The 24,675-nt window shown below is 46.9% G+C and overlaps 1 protein-coding gene across 16 annotated transcripts in view; it reads right to left on the minus strand.

Annotated features, from left to right (window-relative positions):
- LOC108403398 (uncharacterized) overlaps positions 1-24,675 on the minus strand; it is a 67,559-nt gene that overhangs the window by 21,929 nt on the left and 20,955 nt on the right. For 3 of the 16 annotated variants that reach the window (XM_073218795.1, XM_073218794.1, XM_073218787.1), the window contains 8 exons: positions 17,721-17,822; positions 17,062-17,218; positions 16,630-16,732; positions 15,906-16,046; positions 15,629-15,757; positions 9,499-9,740; positions 8,669-9,298; positions 7,002-7,140 (listed from right to left, as the gene is read on the minus strand). The exons of 1 other annotated variant lie outside the window; for it this stretch is intronic. The gene's annotated coding sequence lies outside the window, so the exon portion shown is untranslated. Of the gene's footprint in view, positions 1-2,548; positions 2,739-3,540; positions 3,904-7,001; positions 7,141-8,668; positions 9,316-9,498; positions 9,741-15,628; positions 15,758-15,905; positions 16,047-16,629; positions 16,733-17,061; positions 17,219-17,720; positions 17,823-22,810; positions 24,550-24,675 lie in introns of those variants that run through there. 12 more of the 16 variants (XM_037015025.2, XM_037015026.2, XM_037015028.2 and 9 more) reach the window with 10 other exon arrangements.

Genomic DNA, 24,675 nt, shown 5'->3' on the forward strand with positions numbered 1-24,675 from the left:
AATTATAGATTTGCTTTGTTTATGTCACCGTATTCCTATTATGTTAATATGTGTGTGCAAATTAGTTAGTAGTTTAAAACCTATACATACTTAAGGTACTCTACAAGAAGATATGTCAAAGAAATAATCAATCCTCCCATGTTTCCTTCCATATGCTACATCTGTAGCTTTTCTTCTTTCTTCCTAATTACAACCCTTAAATAGAATTCGTGCCTCATATCGAATTACCGAGTATCATAATTCCTCCAGGTGGTAAAGATACCTCGAGACAAGTGCTGGGCATAGAAGCCACAGGGCATAAATCTGCAAAGAAGTAAAAAGCTAACCTTTTCAAACAATATGGCTTCTCTCTCACTTACCAACTTTACATTTCCCTGTATGGCCCCGGAAGATGACTGGTTAGCCAGAGACGGGTAAGATTCCTCAAGGGAGGAACAACCTAAGACAGGCACAGTCGCAGGGGGGGGCCATCAGGTGAGAATTTGGGGATCAACAGAGGTGAGGCTCAGAACCTCACCCCCCCTGCTTTGAGAGAAATCTTCTGCATCCGTGGATGTTTTGCTGCCCTTGTCTAGCCTGGATTAATACTTAGTCCATAGGCACACACCTGATCATCTGATCATCTACATTTGCCCTCTTACAGCACTAAACTATGTTTTCTACCTTTATCTTGCATCTACCTACCACTTCAGCATTTTATTAAAAATAAAAATAGTAATAATAATAAAGGGAGAAATGTGGGATCAACATATAAATCAAGTTCAAAAATCAAATGAATATTCATATTTGACCTGATTGTTTATAGGTCATAATGCATGATCAAAACCGAAAGTTTCTGTGATGAATGCCCTTGTACTGTTCACCATGTAAGAATTTATTCACTATGTAAGAATTCGTTCACCATGTAAGAACTTGTTCGTTATGCTTCAGAAGATTGGAGACTGACGAGAATTAGACTTGAGATGGATTAATGATTGTACATTGAGCATTGACCCCCCTATACTGAATTTTATTGTTGTTAACAACCATTTGATCAATAAATATGAGATGCCCTCTCAAACAAACAAAAAAAAAACATAAAAAAAAAATCGAACGAATATTCATATCTGACCTGATTGTTTATAATTCATAATGCATGATCAAAACGGAAAGTTTCTGTAATGAATGCCCTTGTACTGTTTACCATGTAAGAACTTATTCACTATGTAAGAACTCGTTCACCATGTAAGAACTTGTTCATTATGCTTCAGAAGATTGGAGACTGATGAGAATTAGGCTTGAGATGGATTAATGATTGTGCATTGAGCATTGACCCCCCTATACAGAATTTTATTGTTGTTCACAACCATTTGATCAATAAATATGAGAGATGACCTCTCAAAAAAAAAATGACAAATTATCTGAAACAGAAATAAAATGATCCCATTTACAACAGCATCAAAAAACAATAAAATACTCAGGAATAAGTCTAACCAAGAGGTGAAAGATCTCTAGTATGAAAACTACAAGACATTGATCAAAGCAATTAAAGAAGACACAAATAAATGAAAAGGTATCATTTGTGCATGGGTTGGAAGAACTAACATTGTTAAAATTTCTTTACCACAAAAAGCCATCTATAGATTCAATACAATCCCTATCAAGGTTTCAATAGCATTTTATACAGAAGTAGAAAAAAAACTCCTAAAATTTATATGGAACCACACAAGACCCTAAATAGCCAAAGCAATCCTGAGAAAAAACAAAGCAGGAAGTATCATACTTCATGATTTCAAGCTATACTATAAAACTATAATAATCAAATCAGTATGGTACTGGTAGGAAAACAGACACACAGACTATATATATATAGTCAACTAGCATTTGACAAGGAAGCCAAGAATACCCAATGGTGAAAAGACAATCTATTCAATAAATGGTACTGGGAAAACTGGTTATTCACATGTAAAAGAATGAAACTCAACCCCATCTTACACCATTCACAAAAATTAAATTGAAATGTATTAAAGACTTAAAAACCATAAGACCTGAAACCATGAAACTCCTAGAAGAAAATGTAGGAAAAAAGCTCCTTGACAGGGGTCTTGGCAATGATTTTTTTTTCTGTGACACCTAAAGCACAAAATCAAAAATCAACAAGTGGGACCACCTCAAACTAAAAAGCTTCTGAACAGCAAAAGAAACTATCAACGAAGCGAAAGACAATATAAGGAATGGGAAAAGATATTTGCAAACCAAATATCTGATAAGGGATTAATATCCAAAATATATAAAGAGCTCATAACACTCAATAGCAAAGAAACAAATAATACAATTTAAAAATAAGCAAAAGACCTGAATAGATATTTCTTCAAAGACATGAAAAGACGCTTAACTTCCCTAAGTCATGGGGGAAACGCAAATCAAAACCGCAGTGAACCATCCGCATTTACGCCTTCACAGTTTTTGTCGGCCTGGCCTAGCCAGGTGCCTCTGACTCAGGGTATCTCACCAGGGCGCAGGCAGTAAGTCTGGGCTTTCCTGCGGGAGAATCTGCTCCCAAACTCACTCACGTGGCTCTTGGCAGGTCTCAGAAATCCACTTCTAAGTTCAGTCACACGGCTGTTCACAAGCCGCAGGCCCTGAGTGTTGCTCCCACACACCACCAGTTCCTTGCCTGTGAGCCTCTTTATAAGGCTTCCCCACTGCACGGCACCCTGTTCCCTCAAAGCCGGGGCTGGGAGAGAAAAGGAGAGCCACAGAGGGCCAGATGACGTCACCGTGTTTCTGTAACCTGAACATGGAATGACATCCGATCAGCTCACCATATCCTGTTTGCTAGAAGAGAGTTACAAAGTCCAGCCCACACTCAAGGGCAGTGAGATTACACAAGGGCATGAATCCCAGGAGGTAGAGATCATTGACAGCCATTTCAGAGGCTGCCTACCAGTGTGTGTGTGTGTGTGTGTGTGTGTGTGTGTGTGTGTTTAAATGCTCTTTAAAAAGTCATGTGTACTTAGTGGTCTATTTAATTTTTAAATTTGTCTTTGTGCCAGTTTTTATGTTTTCTATGAATTATATGATTCAGGATTTATCAGTTATTCATTAATAACTGTTTTTTTTCTGTAATTATTTCCCCTTTTTATTATGTGTTTTGTACCTTTGGATCTTCTTTTTCCCTTTATATATCTTTCTTACTAATCCTTTTGACAAACTAGCTGCTGGCTTTGTTAATCTGTTGGTATTTTTCTTCTCATTAATTTCTGTCCTTATTTTTGTTTCATGTTTCTTTGTGTTTGTTCTACTGCATTTTCCAAACTCTTGAGATGAACAATTTTTGGTGATTTTTTACCTTTTTTATTCTCTATTAAACATAGTTAAGGCTATGATTTTATCTCAAAGTACCCCGTTAGCTGTTTCACAGATTTTAACATGCAGTATAAGCATTTATTTATAATTATAAGCATTTATTCATTTTCTTTATTTCCCCTTAAAACCAAGGCTCACTTAGTAATGCGCTACTAAATTTCCAAGCGTAAAGGATTTTTGAAGTTACACCTTTTCTATTAATTTCTAATTTTACTGAATAAACTACAGTTTCTACTTCAATAAATTGTAAGTTGCAAGTCCTCAGGGAGCCTTTATCTATGCGGAGCCTGAGCAGAAGCTGCAGTATCTCCTTGCTCTCTTCCTGGGCGTCTGTGTCCAGCCCTCACAGGCCTGGCTTCTGTGAAGGGCTCGCTCTGTCCCTGCACCGTGGGGCCAGCAGCATCTCTCTTGTCCCCGGCCATGCCCCAGGGCAGCTGTGGTGTCGTGCGAAGTCACCCTGGCTCAGTGCCACTCTCATTCTCAGCACCTGAGCATTTCCCTTTCCTGCCAGCTCAGCTCTGTGTGAAAGGGCTGTTTGGACTATGCAGTGTAGCACTGCAAAGTGATTGAAATAGGAAGATTTTCAGGTAACCTGGTTTTCTGTTACTTATAACTGGAACAAATTCAAACAATACAGACAGATGTACAATGAAAGTCCATACTAGCAATCTCAGTCTACAGAGCAAACCTCTGTGAAAAGTACAGCCTCTTTCTGTAAAACTTGTCTCTAAGCTTTATATAGTCTATGCATTTGGGGTGACAGACGTGAGAGATCCCAGCTCTGTTACAAACAACCTGGGGGGACCTGGAGAAAAACCATTAACTTCTGTAGACGTGTTTTTCTCCTTTGGGAAATGAAGGGGCTAAGTGTTGGGGACCGCCTTTGTCTTCTCACATGTTTGTAGGCAGGATGGGAAAGCACCTTCCCCCATGTCTGAACGCAGCATGGGAAAGCACCAGCTTGAGAACAGCTGGTGCAGTCCTTGGAAGTTATCTGCCCACAAAAACATATCTTGTCCTCCTCACTCTGAAAATAGGGAGACCTTGAAGATGTGTGGAAACACTGCCCCTGCTTCTGGCTATGCCCTTCCCCCACTTGCCGATATGGTGGGAATGGAGAACAAAAAACATTCTGTTTACGCATTCCATGAGTAACTAACAGGAACCCTGCTATAGCTCAGTTGGTACAGCATGGGACTCCTAACCTCAGAGTCGTGAGTTTGAGCCGAACTGGAGCAGCTGAGGCAAGCAAGAGGGCTAGTGGCTGGCAGTGTGAAGGAGCATCAGCCTTCCCCATCTGCCCAGCTAGCTCAGTCCGTAGAGCATGAGACTCTTACTCTCAGAGTTGTGAGATCAAGCTCAACTAGGAGTGGCAGAGGGAAGCAGCCAGGCTGCTGGCTGGGGACGTGTGGGAGCGTCAGCCCTCCCAGTTCTTTCTTTCTTTATTTTCTTCGCCCCCCTTCTGCACTTCAGGACCTGCTCAACTAGGCGCGGCTGGACCGCGTCAGCTAAGGAGACACTAAGATGTAGCATTAATAAGCTTATTTTTTTCTCTGACTTCTTACTTAGTCTGTCCTTTTTTGGTTTCTGTATTTTTTTCATGGAAGTAGACTGTGGTTAGTAATATATAGCTTTTCTGTAATTAAAAGGGGAAAAGGTTAGAGGGTTTATGTAATGTCTAAGGTCCTTTTAAGCACAAAAACCTCTTTGTGGTTATCTATATGAATAGTCCTGATAACCTAGACAGGTATTCCAAACCCGCTATACACCAGAATCACCCGGGAGCATATGTTAACAATGTTAAATATATAGAATCTTGGCTTTGAAGAAGAGTCCTAGGAAATTCTGATAAGCAGCTGGTGGAACATGGAGTAAAGCTGTGGCATCTGGAACTGGCCTCATCAGTGGCCCCGGGGACTGCCCAAGGGCATTGCTCACGTCACTGCAAAGCCATTCTGCATAAGGACTGTGAGGTCCCTGTGCTGACCTTGGACAGGATCCTTCCTCTCCCTGGGCCTCAGCTGCTACTTCTATGAAATGAAGGTTTTCATTCTCTTCAAACCTGGACACTACCCATTCACAATACAGATGCAGGGCTATCTTGTACCAAAGCTGCCGTTCATAGTAGGACATCTCTCTGCCCAGAGATGGCCCTCCACAGAATCCCAAGAGGACACTTGTTCTTCCAGTCCTGTGCTCCTGGGTGTGGTTCACTGAGCCACCTGAACCTTTCCTCCTGCCAAGCGGCAATATTTGGTAATCATTCTTATTCCAAGGGGGTGGTCCATCCTTCCTAGGGATGTAGGCCCTCAGGCATGGGCAATGTGTAACCCAAAGAAATAAATTATGTGTAAAATTAAATATCTGCTGGGCTGATATATGGGAGACTGGGAGGTGGGGCATGTTGCAGGTTCTGTTTATTTCAGACTTTTTCCTTAAATGGACCACCCATATTTACTGAGGATGAGGAAAACCCTACTTGTCTGTTAGTCTTGCATCATTCATTCATTCACTCTACTTTGAAGGAGTCAGAGTCCCTGGGCTCAGGGAGCTTGGGTCTAATGGAGACACATATTTGTAACATAAAAGCCCAGGAGAGGTGGGACTAACACACTGAGAGGAGGCGGAAGGCCCCAGAGAAGCCGACCTCTGATCCCCTCCAGATGGGGGTGGAGGAGCGCAGACGGGTGGGGACTGGCCCCTGTTTACAAGGGGGCTGGTGCTAGCAGAGGGGCCAGCTGGGTCGGTGTGAGCTGGGAGGTGCCGAGGGGCACCATCTGCCTGTGTTCACACTCCAGGTCTTCCCAGGACCTCTTCTTCTAGTTACTTCTCTTAATAAGAGTGAACAAAATCACTAGTGTCCATATTACTTTCCTCCTGTGAACAAATTTAATTATTCTTCTGTGGAGTATCTGAGTTCCACATCATTAAATAATTAGGGACCTGAATGAGCACTGTTTTAAGACTCATTTGCTACTTCTTAGACTATGAAATGAAAGATGCTTAATTTCCTAATACCAGCGTGGGGGGAGGGATCAAGTTAATCCTGTTAGGGACATCGTTATGTAATAACTGATTAGTGAGGAATGTGGTGTCTTCTAGCACAGTCCCGGCACTTTTTTGGGGGGCAGGGGGCAGGTAGGGGGGCAATGCAAAGAGGTCTGGGCACCTGATCATAGCTAGCCTGGACTCTGGGTTTGAGGTACTTCACTTCTGCCACTTGGCCCATTTTATATAGATGGGCAAACTGACTCAGAAAAGTGAAAGCTCCTAGAGGTGACTTGTTCATCCCATTGTATCACACTAACGGATACACACATGGCTTTTGTAGCTTGTACCAGATGCTAGAAGTATTCACTGGAATCATCTGTGGAACTTAAGGAAACGCAGATTTCCAGGGCCTACCCAGACGAATTCAACTGGGCATTCAGGGGTGGGGCCGAGGCATGTTTATTTTGTTGTAAGCTCTCAGAGTGATTCTGATGAGTACCACTGATTAAGAACCAGCATTATCATATGCTCTCTTTCTACTTAAGTTACTGGCTTATTTGGTTTGTTTATTTGTTTTTCCGCTTTTCACCAGAACCGTTTCTGTTAACATATCTACAGCCAGCACTTTGGTGCTTCACCTCTGCGCACTTTGCCTAACTCACCCTTTATTTCTTCAGGACTGTAGCACTTAGGAAGGCTGGATTCCTCAACGGATTGTCTTGTCTGTAAAAGGATCACATGACGATGCTGTCGGATTCCAGGAAGAAATCCTGGGCACGCCTCTTTGGCTTTGAACAAAACCTAGAAAGTAAGGGTTCTTTTCTGAATGTGGGACGTGAGTCTCGTACTGACGTCAGTGGCTTCCAGGGCCTCTGGAAGCCTACAGTGCCGTCTGCTGGAAGAACTTATTATTTCATGCAATCTTAGGAAGTTGACGGTGTGAACCTCAAAAACACAAAAATGCAAAAGCCATCAAGCACTCGATGCAGGCCCACACACTGCAGGCAGACGGAGGCCCTCTAGAAGGGGCATTCTGCCCACAGGACGGAGGCACGAGAGCAGCGGAGAGAGGGAGGCAGGCAGGAAGGACAGTGGATTACTGCACTTCAGTCAGGCCGTCTCTATGTTAACTGTCGCACACATGCTCTCTAAAGCCAGTGTACAGCTGGACAGATTTATTATGAGTTGCCCAGGAGTAACGGCATTCAATATGATACATAACATATATGCTCCTTAAACGAAAACAGCAAAAGCCTGATATTAGAACCCATGGACCTGCTCTACAATGAATGATTACATTTTACGCCAACAAGAGATTCTAAGCTATCAAAATAGCTCTCCGCTTGATAAGTCTTGCTTAAAATAATAACTACAAAGGGTAAACAGACCTAGGAACTACCCCAGCTAGAAGCAAAACTGATGGGCTTTGACAGGTTCTAAGGAGGAGAAAGGAAAGGCACTATTTCAGAGGAATGGTCTGGCAAGCGATGACAGCTATTTACAAGGAGGAAAAATTCAACCTGGGGATAAGCCAGAAACCTAAAATATAAAACACCAATAAGATTCTGGAAATTTTAATCTGGGATTTTTCAGTTCTATGAACTGCAGGAGTTGATGGCTGCTCTCAGGTGGGCTGCCATCACTGTCACCACAGCAGAGACTCTTTGTCATTGATGATGCTGTGCGTAGGAATGCAAAACCCAGCTCTAAAAAATGAAAATGTATTAGTTTCCTCATTCCACATCTAGCACAACCAGGCATTGTTTATTCCTTTGAATAGCATACATTCCCAGACTAAGGGGGAAGTCTGTGCAGGTGCACCTGGCCTCTAGCTCACCTGCCCTCGGAGCTTCTGTTCCCTAACGCCCGTGTGAATAGTGGACACCCACCCCGGACAGCATCTTCCATTAGCTGGGGGTCTCCCACACTGCGCTGCTGATGTACACAGGGGCAGGACGTTTGCGTGAGGCCACCTGAGTCCCTGTGCTGGGAGATCCTCAGGGCCCCTTGGAAGTCAGGCTCCCCCCGGGGTACCCCAACAGCCCACACCCTGGCCCCAGCCAGGACTGCAAGGATTTTAAGTTCCTAGTATATCGGGCGTCAGGGAAAATAGCTACTGGTTTTGCAATAGCGTGGACCTTGACATTGCTGAGTCCTCCAGAAGTCCCTGCCGGCTGCCAAGTCCGGCCCTGCAAGGCCTGCCCCGCGGACTGATGCCCGACGCCCGGGGCGCTGTCACCGCCGCCCCCAGCTGCGCAGCCCGCCCCGCCCGCCTGCCGCCAGGCAACACGCCCACCCGGCCTGTTGGCTAAGTCCTGCCCTTGCTCACCGGGCCGTCTTCTAGGGTCAGCGTTTCTCCACACTGAGCTGTTGGTGAAGAGCTGTGAATAGCAGTTACCTGGGGACACCCTCGGGTCTCCCGGGCTTCCTGGACTAGGGAACTGCGGCGCAGCCACAACTACCAGGCTCCTCCCACCCCGCAGCCCCGGTCAGACCCGAATTAGCTTCTGCGATGGCATGAGGCCTGGCTCTGTGATCCCGCGAGGTGTGGCGACTGGGTTCCACACCTGTTTCTGAGCAGGGTGGGCCCTTTTCTCTCTGTGTGGACCTCATAAGTCCATGCCTGCATCCGAAAGATCAATACGCGGCCCTGACCCAGAGGCCCTTTCCAAGGGGCCTGGTTTTCGCTGGGAGCGGAGAACGCACGCGCAGTTCTCCGCCTGCCCTCCTGCACTCGGGCCTCCCATTCCGGCCCCGCTGGACGGGCGCCCCCCACCCGGCAGGGCCCCTCCTGGAGCCCGGGCTTCCTGCACCGCACTCCTGGGGTGCAGAGGGCACTGTCCTCTGAGAGAAACCCCTCTTGGCCCTGTGCTGGCGGATCTCCCGCAGGTGTCTCTCATCAGGGGGTTTCCAGGCTGGGCCCAGGATGGCAAGGCTGAGGACTTCCAGGGGATCTCATCTGCAGGGTACAGGGAACTGTGTTATGAAGCAGGGTGGATCTTAGCATATTGTGAGTCCCCCAGAAGTCCCCACCAGGGCTCCAGCCCATTCCTGGCTATCTGACCGCAGTTGTGCACTGTCTGCTCCGCCATCTGTCTCCCATCCACCACTCCCGCCTCAGCACCCTCAGCCTGTCCAGGCGTGCCTGCCCCCACTTACCAGGACATCCTCTAGCTTAGGCTTTCTCCTCCTGCACTACTGATGAACAACTTGGCATGGTGGCCACCGCCAACCACCTATGTTCCTGCTGTCTTCAGAGCTCTCCGGGCTTGGTTGGCAATCACGATTCCCAGGTGTCTGCCACCCCACGGAGCTCTGGTGAGGCCTGCAGTGGATTCTGAGATTCCTGCCAGTCCTGGCTCCGAGATCCTGCGAGGTGTGGCTTCAGGGGCCTGTAGGTACTGCGTTTTGGAGCACAATGAACTGCGGTGAGCCCGTGGGATTCCCGCTTGAGGCCCAGACCATCCCTGCACTACCCAACCCGGGACCCATGCCAGGTGGCTGGCTGCGAGGTCGGGGGCGCTGGCCCATGCGCACTTTGTCGCCAGGGCACCTCCTGCTCTTCAGCCTCCAGGGCCTTTAGGACTGTGTGAACAGGGGCCGCCCCAGCCCAGCGGGCCATCTTCCAATAGCTAGGGTTGCCTGCACTGCAGTGCTGATGACAGGGGTGAAGGGCTTTTCAACGAGTCCCCTTGAGGCCCTGGGCTGGGGGACTCAGAGCCTCTAGGGAGTCAGATGTCCCAGACCTCTCTCAATAGCAAACTTGCAGCGGACCCAGGACAGCAAGTCTGAGGCGTTCCTGGATCTGGCCTCGGGGAGCACAGGTGACTCACTTCTGGAGCAGCACGCACCTTGAAATCTCTGAGTTCCTCATAATTCCACACTGGGCGCCCCGCACATACCCCTGAGGCCCATATGGTGGGGGCAGGGAGGGGTAGAGGGCGAAATCCCCCGGGTCCTGGTTGCTGAGTCACTGTGTCCCGAGTATTATGCATGTCCTCCTGCACAGCTGTTGCCACTAATCAGCCTGCTCTGCCTGTTGGACCTGCACCTTGCTCACCGCTCCATCTTCCTAATCTGTGGTGCTCTGCTGTGGTCCACTGCTGAAGAGCTTGGAATGGTGGCTATCTTGGGACCCCAGAGGGCAGTCCTGTCCTTATTTGACTAGGGGCCTGTCCAGCAATCATGATTCCATGGTGTTCCCATCCCACAAGCCCTGGTCAGGTGCAGAATGGCTTCCAAGATCCCACAAGAGTTGGCTTTGTGATCACGAGAAATCTGGGGCCACAGGAATTAGCTACTTTATTTTGGAGCATGATATGGCCACTTCTGGCCCCTGCTGTATCCCTGCCTGTGGCTCAAACTCTCCTGACATGGACCTGACACAGAGGCTGGACCAGCAAGCCTGGATTTAGCTTCAGCGCAGCCAACACGTGTGCACTTCACACCTGGCCGCGGGCCGGGAGGGGTCCCAAACTCCTCCCCGTGTCAGTGTGAGGCATGAGTGCAGGTGGCTCTCTGCTCCAGGACACAGCCCTGCTGTGCTGGGCGGTCCTTATCCACACAGGCTGGGGGCGCCTAGAAACCCGAGGGCAGGAATTGCCTGGGGAGTCAAGTGCCTCCACACGTGCCCACCAGGGCATCCTCCTCCGAGACAGGGTACCTAAGGCACCCACACCACATCTCAAGGGATCTTAGAGCCACACCAGGCACAATCTCAGGATCCATTTCAGGCCTCACCAGAGCTCCAGGAGGTGGAAGACACCTGGGAATCATGAAGGCCCAACACCCCCCAGTCTCTCTAAAGTCAGCAGGAATGTGTGGGGGCTGATGTTAGCTCCCATACAGACTTCCTCCTGAATGGCAAAGGGCGGCGGGAAAAGGCTGCCCTAGGGAGATGTCCTGGTGGCAGAGGGCAGGCCCCACTCTACAGGCAAAGAGGGTCTGATGCCTGGTGGTAAGATAGGTGGGAGTGAAAGTGGATTTGCAAGCCTCTGAGACTCAGCCAGCAGGCACCCTCCCTTCAGTCCCTCTGTTTGGGACCTCTTGGGGATGGACTGGACCCTGTATACACTCCTGGGGGACCCACAGATGGTTTGGTCCACCACGCTCCAAAAGAGAGCCACCTGTTGCCCTGAAGCCAGATCCCCTGGAACTCCAGAGCCTTGCCATCCTGGGCACAGCCTGGAATCCCCGTGATGAGAGACCCCTGGGAGGCCTGCCTCCCACATACGCTCTGAGATCCGCCAGCACAGGGCCAAGAGGGGTTTCACTCAGAGGACCGTGCCCTCTGCGCACCCGGAGTGTGGCGCAGGAAGCTCGGGCTCCATGAGGGGGGCCCTACCAGCTGGGAGGCCCTGTCCTGCTGGCCGAATGGGAGCCCCGAGGGCAGGGAGGGACCTGTGCTTGGGTTATCCCCCGGGAGGAAAGTGAGGCTCCTGACTGGGGTCCTGGGTCAGGGCTGAGAGTTGGTATGGGTGGTATGGGTGCAGGCGGAGACTTGTGAGGTCCTCAAGGGGCCAAAGGGCCCATCTTGTACCAAAACAGAGGTGCCAATTCCTTTGCCACCAGATCTTGTGGAATATTGAGTGCCATTCCAGGCCTGATCTGGGCTATGAGCAATAGAAGACACCTGAGAATGACTTTGGACTCATAGTGCCAAAGGACAGCAGGGCATAGGGTGTTTGGAAGTGACCACCACTTTATCATCTTCATCCATGGAGCTGTGTGGAGAAACTCTGCCCAGGAAAATGGCCTGGTAGGTGGGGCAGGCCCTTCCCAATGGCTGCAGGCCTGCTCTCTGGGGGCAGGTGTGCAGGAAGTAGTGTGACTCAGCATCCAGGCATCCTCAGATCTGTCCCTGTGTCCAGGCCTTGTATGGAAGGACCAGCCCCTTGTGCAAATTTCTGGTGGACCCACAGAAATTGCACAGTCCATCCCCCTCCAAAACAGAGTTGCCTGCTATTCTGAAGCCAGATCTCCTGGGAACTCCTTAGCCTTGCTGTCCAAAACAATTCCAGGGGCTCTGCAGGGGAGAGACACCTGGGAAAGCAGGTTCGCCTGGCATCCTCTTGGACACGTCCACAGGGGTCTGATTCAAATGACCTTACCTACTCTGTGTCAGGAGTACAGTGCAGGGAACCCCTAGTCAATGGCCTGTAAGACTGCTTTGCCCACTGTCCACACAAACCTAGAGGTTCCGGATGCCTGAGGGCAGGAGGTACATGGGGAGAAGGGTGCATGCCTGTGCCTCACTGGCCAGGCAGCCCGGCTCTCTGGAGCCAGTCCCCAGGTCAGGGGTGTGTGGAGATAGCTCCAGACACAGACGGGCACTTGTAAGGGTCACACGAGGATACTGGGTTCACCAGTCTCCAGGACAGAGTAGCTTATTGCCCGATATCACATCTCTGGAGATTTTGAAGCAAGATCAGGTGGAATCCCTGAAGCCATGTTGGGCCTGATCTGAGCTATGTGGGATGGGAGACACATAGGAATCTTGATTACCAGATAGGCCCCTGGTGCCCCTAAAGACAGCAGGGGCCCTACAGGGGCTGATGGTAACCATCCAAAATGTCCTCATTATTGGTGCAGTGTGGGGACAGGCTGCCCCAGGAAGATGGCCTGGGAAAGGACAGGCCCTATCCACATGCCAAGAGGGCCTGATGCCTGAGGGCTGGTGCACGGGAGTGACCTGCACATGAGCGGGCCACTGTGACAGCCTCCAGGTGCCATGGGATGGTTCCAGGATCTGGGACTTGTGGGAATGGGCCAGGCCCCTTGTGGGGACTTTCGGGGGATACACGGTGGTGCTGAGGCCCACTCTGCTTCAGAACATAGTTATCTGCACCTTTGTAGTCAAGTCTCAAGGAACCCCGTAGCCTTGCCATCCTAGACATGTCCAGGAAGACACCTGACTCCTTCAGAGGCCCTTAGCGTCTCCGTGACACAGGTCCACAAGGGGTCTGACTCTAAAGACCTTCCCCATTCGGCAGTGTAAATGCAGTGCCGGGAATGCCTGACCCCAGGAAGAGGGCCTGCGGGGTCAGGTGGCACCTGCTCACACACACCTGGGGTCTTGGGTACCTTAGGCAAGTGTGTGGGGGTGAACCCATGTGTGCAGGCCATGGCACTAAGCATCCAGGCTCTCTGAATTCAGCCCCCGAGTCTTGCCCTTGTAAGGACAGGCTTGGCCATGGTAGGGACTTCTGGGGGCCATACAGTTCCACCAAGGTCCATCCTGCCCCCCAGAAGGAGTTGCCAGTTCTCCTGAAGCCAAATGTATGTAGAATCCATATACACCACAGATGCATGCGTATGGAAACAAGAACTGCACTGTAACAAATACAGCAATATATATATACTTCTTAATCGCAAGACTCAACTTAGTAACATAATTGTTCCCTAATTTGCATATTTAATACAATTTCAGAGCTGGCAGGCAGTATGAATCAGAGTACCTCCTATATCAATGGTGGCTTTGTGAAGCCATACGATCCTTTGGAAAGCAAGTTGGCAACATGTATAAAGAACCATAAAAATAGTAAATCTCCTTGGCCCGTAATTCTGCCTCTGGGAATGTATCCTAAGGATAAAATCCAACTATAAGGAAAACCATTTGCTCACAGAGGCTGGTGCAGTACTTACAATAATGAAAAATGGAAGCAATTAAAATGCTAACTAATGGAGAATGATTATGGTCCATCACAGAAGGAATATTATGCAGATATTAAAATTCCTGCACAGGAAATAATGTTAAGGAACAAAGTACAGGTCTCTATTGGTACAGGAGTAAAAAGCTTAGAAGCAAATGTCTAAGAAATTACTCTCTAAGCAAGGCAGTAGTGACTTCTTACTAAATGATTTACAATGTTCCTGCCTTAATAAAAGAAAAGTGAAATGAGTATAATTGAGTTAGAAAAGTACTTTCAGTCTTTGTGATTCAACAAACTGCATACAAATGAGAGGTGGGAAATTTTGGCCTGCCAGATAGCACTAGTTACTTGTTCATTTTTTCTTAATTGCAAACGTGGTGCCAAAGAAGAAGAAAACAGTTCTTGAATGTTTTTGGTATGCCTTGGAAATCAAATCCATTCAATGTGAGCAAACATTCTATCTCAAAGTGACCACTGCATAGAGCAGGCCAGGATACACACCCGATCTGCACAAACCAAGCCAGGGGGGTGTGCTGTCTTCCCTCCGGGACACTTGACCGAGTGTTCCAAAGCACCAGGGTATTCATTTCCAGTGAGAGGGACGTCTGCCCCATGAACTGGCACAAGGACCACAAGCAGTGGGCGTTCTCAGCTTTATAGCCAGCCCCACACGGGAGGCCGAGCCATCCATAGCACTGCGCAGCCCTCTGCACTGGGACGACGCGTCCCGAAGCTCCGCGGCTCTCAGCCAGGGCGAACCTCCCCTGGCCCCGGCCCGCACCTGGAGGAAGGCCAGCCCCCTCCTTCAACCCTCTGTCTCCATTCTCCTTCCCTGCCCTGCCTGGGCCCCTTGGGGGACGTGCATCCCCAGGTTCTCCTGCCTGCCGGCTTCCAGCTGGATGCCAGGGGGAGGCACCCACAGGCAGATGCAGGGCAGGAAGAGAAAGAGTCAGGGTACTTCCCCAGCTGCCCACGGTGGGCCGGCAGCTTGGCTTTTAGGCCCAGTGATGCGGCTCCTCCCTCTGGCCTCCGGCCCCCAGGGCGGTGATAGCGCCCCTCTGGGCAGAATCTCCAGATGCTTACCATCTCTTGTTCACTTAGCCTTATCCACACCATCATAAATGACCAAATTTACTAAACACTCCTTAATGAACCCTCTGAGTGTGCCATCTGTTTGCTTCCAGGACCCAGACCAATGCAATCTCACTGTCGGGGTTTGACATGCAGACACTCCATTGTCTCTAGTTCAAAGGTGAAACAACAGTCCAGTAGTTTTCTAGATCAGCGCAGTCCAGTAGAGCTTCCTGTGACAGGACCTTCATCTGTGCTGACCGCTTAATAGCCACTAGCCACATCAGCACTTGGAATGTGACTAGTGAGGCTGGGAGACTGAATTTTTAATTTGACTTGATTTAATTTAAATGTAAATATCCACATGTGGCCACCATGTTGGTAGCACAGGTCTAGCTACTTAGTCAAGTACTGCTGGTCTGGTAGTTATTATTTGTCCTTCAAATGACATATCAGGTATCTCATTTTATGGTAACAGTCTTCCTAATTTCCTGGTTTTTAGTAAAAAACTCACCACAGGCCCCAGGACTTATCACAAAATTATCCAAAGAGGTCAAACAACTTACCAAAGTGAGGTGTGAGACAGTAGCTATGGAGTGTTGAATAAACAATGGTTCTTGCCCGTAATCAGGGGGAGGTGCAGCCCTGCTGCTACACAGGACTTGCTTCAGGGGGTTCCACATTCTGCCCTGTTTCTGTTGGGGAAATGGAACAAAATTTCTCCCTTTATCCTGATAGGGGGTGAATTTTAAATATTTGTATTATTATTTATATTGCCTTATAATAGCAAATAGATAATAATATAACAATAGGGAGTAGGTTCGAGGAGGAGGAGAGACTTACTGATGTGGATCAGGTGGAGGAACTGATGTGCACGAGCCACGCTTTTTCCTCCTCTTAGGAGCCAGCTGCCTGAGGGAAGCCCGCTGGCTCTCTGCTCTCCCCTCCATCAGGAAGCCACCTGGGCAGTGGCCTAGTGGGGGGCTGGAACCGACCCAGGCCCAGTGTCAGAAAGCCTCTGCACAGCAGTTAGAAGCACTGCCCTAGCACCCACAGGCTTCGAGGAGTCAGTTAGGGCTCCCATCTGCCTTACTCTGATTCCTCAAATGGTTCAGAACTTGGAAAAGAATGGTGCTGGGACTCTTCAAAGACTCCAGTTTAAGAACAAGTAAGTGTTCCACGATGTTGACAGTGATGCCATCTGAAATGGCAGGAAAGCCGGCAAGGGCATAAGGTAGCCCCCGCAAAGGCCCCTGTGAAAGGCGGGGTGCATAGGAAGCGCAGGAGCAGGGGAGCAGATCAAGCCTCAGTATCCCCGTGTGTCTGAGCGGAGCATGCTTCCCCTGTTACTTTATCAGTTAGGCATGTGGCTCCATGACAGAAGGCACTTTGTTTTGTTCACTGCTGACTCTTCAGCCCCTAGCATTCTGATGGGCACATAGTAGTTGCTCAATGAATATTTTTGAATGAATAAACAAAACACAGTCACCATAGTAGACTTCTTTTACAGGTGAATGAACCCAGGCCAAGGGGACTTGATTCCCCAGGGGAGATGGCTCATTCTCACCAGAACCCTGCTTTGCAGCTCCCACTCCGGTGCCCGTCCCAGGATAACGTGCCGCCTTTCCTCCAGCCTGCCTCCCAGCTCCAGGCTGTTGGCAGTCTCTCACCTTTAAGCAAATTCACCGGAATGCTCTTTAATCTTTGAGTTTAATTTTTTGCGCTAGTCAGACAAAGTGGTTCATCTTCCCAAAATATGACTTGTTTACCAGTCCTCTGTGCATGCTCTTCTCACTAATTACAGTAGGCAATGCCTTGCCAAACCAGGCCCCTTAAAGCCCATTTAAGCCTTCTCTCCTCTAAGAGCTCCTTACCGGTCATCATTACCTAGCTTTAACAGCACCATAAAAGCAGTTATTTTATCTACTTAACAATATCTTCTGAGCTACGGTAGTTTGAGTAGAACTGAAAGATGTTGGTTTGCCCGCCCAGCTTTCACCTTTCTGTCTTTCTCCATCCTGTCCACGATGCAGGGTGGGTCCCAGAGGTTCTGTTTGTACTCTGATTCTGTCTCCCGGTCGTAGATGATTAATCCAGGCATGAACGGCTGACCCCACTTAGGCTGATCAGATGTTCCTCCCAGCAACTGGAATTTTCTAGTTGAGAGACACAGAGCCTTAGGGGAGGCCCGGGGGGAACGGAGGGGAGGTCCCTGCTGCTGCATGTAGGGTGTAGCAACCTAGACAGAAAATTCTCGAATCTGCCTGCTGAGCTTCCTGCAGCTCCCTGGTCCCTGCTGTTTCCAGGGTCTGGGTTTTCAGCCCTTCCCTGGGCTTTCCCCACCCCCCAGCATCTTTCCAGCACATTCTTTCATAGTAGCCAGTTAGAGTTCTTTCTGTGAATTGGTATCAAATTAAGACACAATCCAAATTCCTCACCTTGAAGATAATAACTCGAGGCCTGCAGATAGCTTTGTGGGCGTGTCCGTCCTCTTCTCTCCCATCAGCCTGTCACCTTTCTCCTACCTCCCCCCACACACACCTGCCTCCTGCTCACCAGAGAGCCTGGGACCCCCCTCACGCCTGTACACCATCTTGCCCCTCTCCCCACCTGCATGGCCCCGCTTTAAGGAAGGGTTTGAATTTTATTTTTTTTTACCTTTTTTACAAAGAGTGCAGTTTCTATCCCCATCCACCTTGTACCGTTGCTTCCCAACCTTGGGAGACTTGGAAGCTTTGAGAATGGCTCTCAGAGTTGTATCTATATAAAAAGATCATATAAATGCTTTAATGTAGAATTAATGCTGAATAAGGCTGATCAGGAAAGAGCTCTTAGAGGAAAGGTTTGAATGGGCATTTAAAGGGACCCGGTTTGATGAGACACTGCCTATTGTAGCTGGCGAGAATAGCTTTATAAAACACGTGTTGCTTTTATGGACATTTTGGCCTTGGTCTCTCCACAGCCACACATCCCTGGTCATCCATCAAGGCCATTTGCTCACTAGCTTCCCAGTTGAGATAGTATAAAAACCACTGTTTAAGAACAAGACTCCACCGATTATCTGCATGAGTTTTATCAGCTCGATGATTTAAAAACCAAATTCTGGATTCCATAATAGGAGCTCATGCTTCCAGCTGGAAGAGTTCACTTTTATTTGCAGCTCTGCTTTTCTGCAGGACTGTGGACAAGGAACTGGATTGTGTTGAGACAGTCCTCTAAATGTCGGGAAGTGACAGCACACATGGATGGGAAGAGAAACTGCCTAATTTATTATAAAATAAATTAAATATGAACACTGACAATTTTATTTATTTACTTTAAATTCTTTGTGAGAAAACCTAGTATATTTGTTTCTGGGACTGGATGTCTTTCAGGAACTCACATTATTCTTTGATTTTTTTTTAGAAAAGATAACTTAAAAAAAAAGAAAGATAACTTTTTACCATAACTATTCCATTATATTCACAAAGATGGGCCATTTAATTCTAATTTTAAAATAAATAAAAAAGGAGACTTGAGGTCCCTTGGGGAGTAAAGGAGAATACTTATTTTCCAGATTAATTCCGAAGTTTTGTTTATTAGTTATGGCTTGACTTTTAATAACTAATGATAATCTAGTAGCTGTACATTTCTTATTTCATTTTTTTCAGTTATACTAAGTATTGCACCATCTCCAGCAGTCTTGATGTGTCTTTAAGGAGTTTAAAATCCAAAGGTAGAGACAAGAATTTCACATATGAAGCAATCCCATGACCTCAGGCGGAACAGATCTGCCTTCCATAGAGGTCAAGAAGCAGGAAATTATTGTACAAATATGCTTATGATTGTCAGAGAATGGTTTCCCTTTCAAAAGGGTTGTACTGATTGACTCCCCAGCAATTCAAATTGTGAAACACACTTAGTGAGGTAACATATTATCCAATGACTCTAAAAACTGACATGCTTCATGAATGACATCTTTAAGTATTTAAGGAAAAGAGGATAATTTTCAAGCCATGTTTCATAGCCACTTAAATAACACCATTATCCAAGGAACTGAGTAAAGTACAGAGACACCTGAAAGACTTATTTCCTTGTGTGATGTCAGTTGAAAAGCCAGTTCAGCAGCTTCTCTCCTAGATGGGCGGGCGTGGTGGCCCAGAGGCATGAGCTCCAGTCGGATGCATACCCCATGAGTGACTTGGGGGTGTGTTGGTTGTTCTGCGACAGAGGAAGCCAGCACTCCAGATAGATGAGCTTCTATGGACGCCAAACATAGTTGGTTGACACAAATTCAAGAGGAACATGAAATATGACAAAGAAGACACCTGATCTGTTCTTCAATCCAGGATGAACAGAATGCGTAAAGGTTAAGAACGCAAACTTGGGAGACCAATAGCCTGAATTGGTATCCTAGCTTTAGCTAGAATCTTGAGGAGTAACTTCTTGGCCTGTTACCTCATCTGTAATGTGGACATAACAAAAGGCTTATTACAATGGTTAAATGGATAAAAGCATGTAAGACATGCGGTGCCAGGCACACAGTAAACAATCAATGTAAGGCATTTTTTCACTAAAGCCTATTTGAATTGTTTCTGAAAGGATACACCAGTGCACACAGGGCAGCAGTCTCTGCACCCTTGTCCTCAGAACCATATTCAGTTGTATAAAACAACTGGGGTAAAGAAAATCTTCAGGATGGGAGTATTTGGTGCATCCACTTTTTGTATCATTTCCGTCTGCACGTGTACCTACATTTCTGTTGTCTACCTGGGTTACATGACCTAGAACTATGTAGCTCTCAAGGTAGATAACCTCCGGGATGGCAGTAATAAGCTGCAATCATTTCATCAATTTTTCTATTTCAAAGTATATGGTAGGCAGAGGACAAAAGTAGGGCCAAGCAAAGAGAGAAGAGGGGGCATCAGAACCTGGGCTTCCTAGAGAGAGGAGGGAGGGTGCTGCCCTGGTAGTGTTTTGAGTACTGAGTCCTGTGACATCTCTGCTGCCAATGGACCTTTTAGGAGAGAGGTAGTGATCAGGACATTTAAAGTTTGAGTGATATTTTTGCTCAAATAATCCTGGTCTTCTGCTACAGGAGCCTGGTAGAAATCTACCTGAAATCTTCAATCTGAAAAATGCTATCCTTTCCCCCTGGACCTAAAGCCTGAGGGCAAAAGCTTGATCTTCCCTGCTTTTCTACATATTCCCTACTGAGCACTGTGCTTAGAACATATTAGTACTCAGCACATGTTTTTGACTGCTGGGTCAGATCCTGGAAACTTGTAACTGGGGATAATTCAAATAGTTCAGATCTACATGGGTGCCAGTGCATTTGAACCCCTCCCTTTGGAAGTCTTGGGGGACAGCCAGAGAGTGGGCAATGGATTTGGGAAGGCTCTCCAAGTGAACTCTCGAAATCGTAAAGAGTTCTAGTCTCCAAAGCCTCCTATGCTGCCAAGCTCTCCCTAACCAGCACCGCGCAATGAATCTGATGTCATCTGACCTTTGGCACACGGCAGAGTGGTTCAGAAACTCATCTAGGTGCCTGATCAAGAGAAGCACCAGAAGGATCTTTACATCCTCCCAGACACTTGTTCTTGATGAATCTCCAGCAAACTACTTCACTGATCAATGTTTATTTGACACATCAATGCTAAATATAACTAGACTGCCTTTGAGAACAACAACAAAAAATTAAGGATTACAGCAACACACCTCTAGCCCTACTGATACAACTAGAATTTCTAGTCTTGAATCATTTCAACACTTAGGCCTCAAGTCATTAGATGCCTGATTTTTTAAAGGAAAAGGAAATAGATTGATAAATGGATAAATGTTATCATGGGCTAGAAAAACCAAACTAGTGAATTTTAAAAATCTCCCTCATTTGTTCTTTATTGTGACTATGTATAGAATATTTGTTGGAACTTGGATACTTATTGCATATGTCTTTAATTACATTTAGCTCATATTCTCTATCTAATTGGTTGTCTACTCAAGATTCATGAAATTGCAGAATTTCAGACTTTTAGACTACTTTCCTTATAAATCCTTCATTACATAGATGAGGAGACGGGGGCTGGGGAGAGGCATGGCTGTGCACTGTCCTCCCCCACATTTGTACTGTCAGAGCCAAGATGAGCCCCTGGGTATCCCCATCCCTCTTTCTACCTTCAGCTGGTCTTACTCTGCTTCCAAACTCTCATCTCTTTTTCAACCATGGGCCAGTCTACAAGACAACAGGATTCAGTTTGTAGGGACTCATTTCCAGGGGCATAGATGTTTTAGTTAATGATTAATTTACTACTTCCAGAAGTGGAACTGCAAAAAGGTTCTTCTGTCCCCTAATGAGTTGAGTTCCCTGCTGAAGGACACGACCACCCAGATGAGGGAACACAGAGGCCAGCCCGGTGCTGCTTGTTGCCGCTCTGAGATGCACTTAGGGAAGCAGAGTCTCCGGCTACAAAGAGTACACAGGCAGAGGGCAGCACATGCTCACAGGGCAGGGGCAGGGGACAGCAGCTGGGGAAAGAAGCGGTTCCAGGAGAGTTGCAAGGATTCCAACAGAACAGTAGGAACCAGAGTTGACATCGTTCCGCAGGCTGAGAACCCAGAGATTCTGGCCATCACGAGGCTCATGGTCCCGGCCTCTCACTGAGAGTGGCCATGTCACCATGAGCTACATTGCTCATAAATGACAATAACCCACCAGCCCTTTCAAGTTTCCTTAGTCAAAGCCAATTATATGCTTGCAAGCAAAAACATTTGTGCCTAAAAACTGCACTCTAACACATTTTTGTTATTTTCATTATACTGCAGTATTTACAGGTATAGTCTGTGGAAGGGAACTCTTCTTTATTTAATAAATAAAGAGAAGAAGTCTCTGTACCTGGTTACATTTGCTCTGAGATTCCAGATTCCGCCAATAAAGGGACTCAGTTTGGGACCCATACAAATGTGGATGATTAATGAAAATAAAGAACTCAACATTTTCTTTAATTAAAATACATAAACAAATACTTTTTAAAATTTATCTTTCTGGCTATTTGGCCAGTCCAGGGTCCAACAGAATTTTGCATGGTGGTAAGTGGAGCAGTTTTCAGTGTTCCATTTTCACAGAGGATGGAGCATCTGGGCCCCTGTGAACCCTACTTGGTGGACTGGTATTCTGGCAACTCATGTGGCGGTTACTAGCTCTGCTTAGTGACTGCCCTCAAGAGGATTCCCCAGCTAAGGGTTAGGCCATTTAAGGATGCAACATGCCAGTTCAAGGAACCTAAAAACCTTCGCAAGTTGGGCCATTGTCACCTCATGGGAATCAGAACTCCTTTCTTTTATGAGAATCTAAAGGAAGCATATTTACCACATTGTGCCATTCATTTAATTCTCTTCCTAATGATTCATCTATTGTGTAGTTTAACAACTGACCTTTTAAACTCTCACTTGCTCTAATTCCAGCTCAAAGGTCGCAGGACTTTCCCACGGCATAGTCCTTCTTACTTTTCCTCCAGATCTTGGGCATGCCCTGACCATCCAGGGTGAGAGATGCATCTTAATTTTAGACAGAAGGTCGCCTTTATTCTGCCATGCTTCTCACACTGATGGGGCAACTATGTAAACATGGCTTTTAAAGTCTGTTAGAAATGTGTTTCTGTAATATCTTAAGTCTTAACCATAAGATTGTAAACTGGTAGAGCCATTTTTCATATGTTATCAGGATGGTGATAAGGGATGGGAGGGTTAACACCAAAAACCTGACTCCAGGATTTGTAAAGGTAATCCTTTATTTCACTTGTTTCTCAGACATTAGTGAAGTTCCTACTAGCTGCCAGGCGTTTTACTGGGTTCTGAGGTTACAACAAAGAATGAGACAAACTTTTCTCTTAAGAAAGGTACAGGTTTCGTAGGGCAGAAGACCTAATTATAACTGGATGTTATAAAATATCAAGCAGGTGCTGTGAGGAGTACATAACAGGCATTGTGGGAGCACTCAGAAGGGGCACCTAACTCTGTAGTGGCGGAGAGGCGGTCAGGGGCTGGGGTGGGGGCTGGAGTGGCGATGCAGGCAGGAGAAAGGGAAGAGCCTTCCAGGCAGAAGCGATGGCACGAACACAGGCGGAGAAAGCACAGCCAGCGTGGAGCGGCAAGCAGCTAATGAACTATTGGCACTGCTGAAGCCTAAGCTGGAGAGAAGGTGAGGCGTGAGGCTGGAGAGGGGGGCAGGGATCCGCCTCCCCGAGAGATGATGGGTTTTGAGATGTAATGATATAGTTGGTTTAAAATTGTTAATATCTCTTTTTTGGATTTGGAGAGGATAAAATGGGAAGAAAGGACACAAGTTAGGAGACTAGATCAGTTAGAAATTCAGAAAGATGATGAGACCCTGGACCAAGACAGCAAAACTAGAAGGGCTCTGATGAATTTGAGAAATATTCAGGCATTAGAATTGACATGGCCTGATGAGAATTAACATGGGATGAGAGATAATAAAGAAAAAAGAAATGCTGAGAATAACTTGAAGGAGGGGTTGATATAACAAACTAAGAGAGTCTAGACTAAAGGAGGAAAGATTAATTCTGTTTGTGCTATGCTGAGTTGACATCCAGGTGTGATGTTCAAGTGGGCATGTTAATCAGGGATTTTACTGTCCAAGAGCAAATTTGAAGGAAGAGGTCTGGACTAGGGGCACAGATTTGGGAGGCGTCTACATACCTGTGGGTGCAAAAAATGCAAGTAGACAGTCACCAGAGTCCATTAGAGTCATAAGACTCAGCGGAGTGATGGGCTTAGGAACCCCAGGAAGTGGGAGAGGAGAAGTGGACGATGATGGGCCCCTGAAGAAGCATAAAGGACTGCTTAGAGAGGTAAGGAAGACCAGGAGAGCAGGCAGTCATGGAAGCAGAAGACTCTAGCGGCTATATAACAGGAGCAGAGAGGGCATAACAAGTATCCACAGCAGATTCTTGTGCAAAATATAGTCACCGTGAGCCTGCCATGGAAGCAGAAGACTCTGTCAGCTATATAATGGTGTAGACAAGGCAACACAAGTATCCACAGCAGGTTCTCATAGAAAATACAGTCAGTGCGAGCCAGCCACAGAAGCAGAAGACTCTCACGGCTAAATCACAGAAGCAGAAAAGGCAAAACAACTATCCACAGCAGGTTCTCATGCAAAATATAGTCACTGCGAGGTTCTCGTGCCAAGTATAGTCACTGCGAGGTTTTTGTGCAAAATATAATCACCGCAAGCCTGCCACGGAAACAGAAGTCTATGTCAGCTATATAACGGTAGTAGACAAGGCAACACAAGTATCCGCGGCAGGTTCTTGTGCAAAATATAGTCACTGCGAGGTTCGGATTCTCCTGGTATCACTCTCAGGGATGAGTCAAGTCACACATCTGGGGATTTGAAAACTGAAGGTTGTTGATCTTTCAACAAAACTGGAAGTTTCTTTAGAATGTCAACTAGTTGAAAGAAATCAAATTCTTCGATAACAGCTGGTATCTACGAAAGCAATGAGAAAGAAATGTGTAAAGAACAAAACAAGTCTGAAAAAACGTTGAGACAGGAAATCAGAAACCTTAAAACCCACATGACAATGATTTCTCTGGAACACAACAATACGGAACA

This window comes from Manis javanica, chromosome 12 (assembly GCF_040802235.1).
Source record: "Manis javanica isolate MJ-LG chromosome 12, MJ_LKY, whole genome shotgun sequence".
NCBI classification, from domain to species: Eukaryota; Metazoa; Chordata; class Mammalia; order Pholidota; family Manidae; genus Manis; species Manis javanica.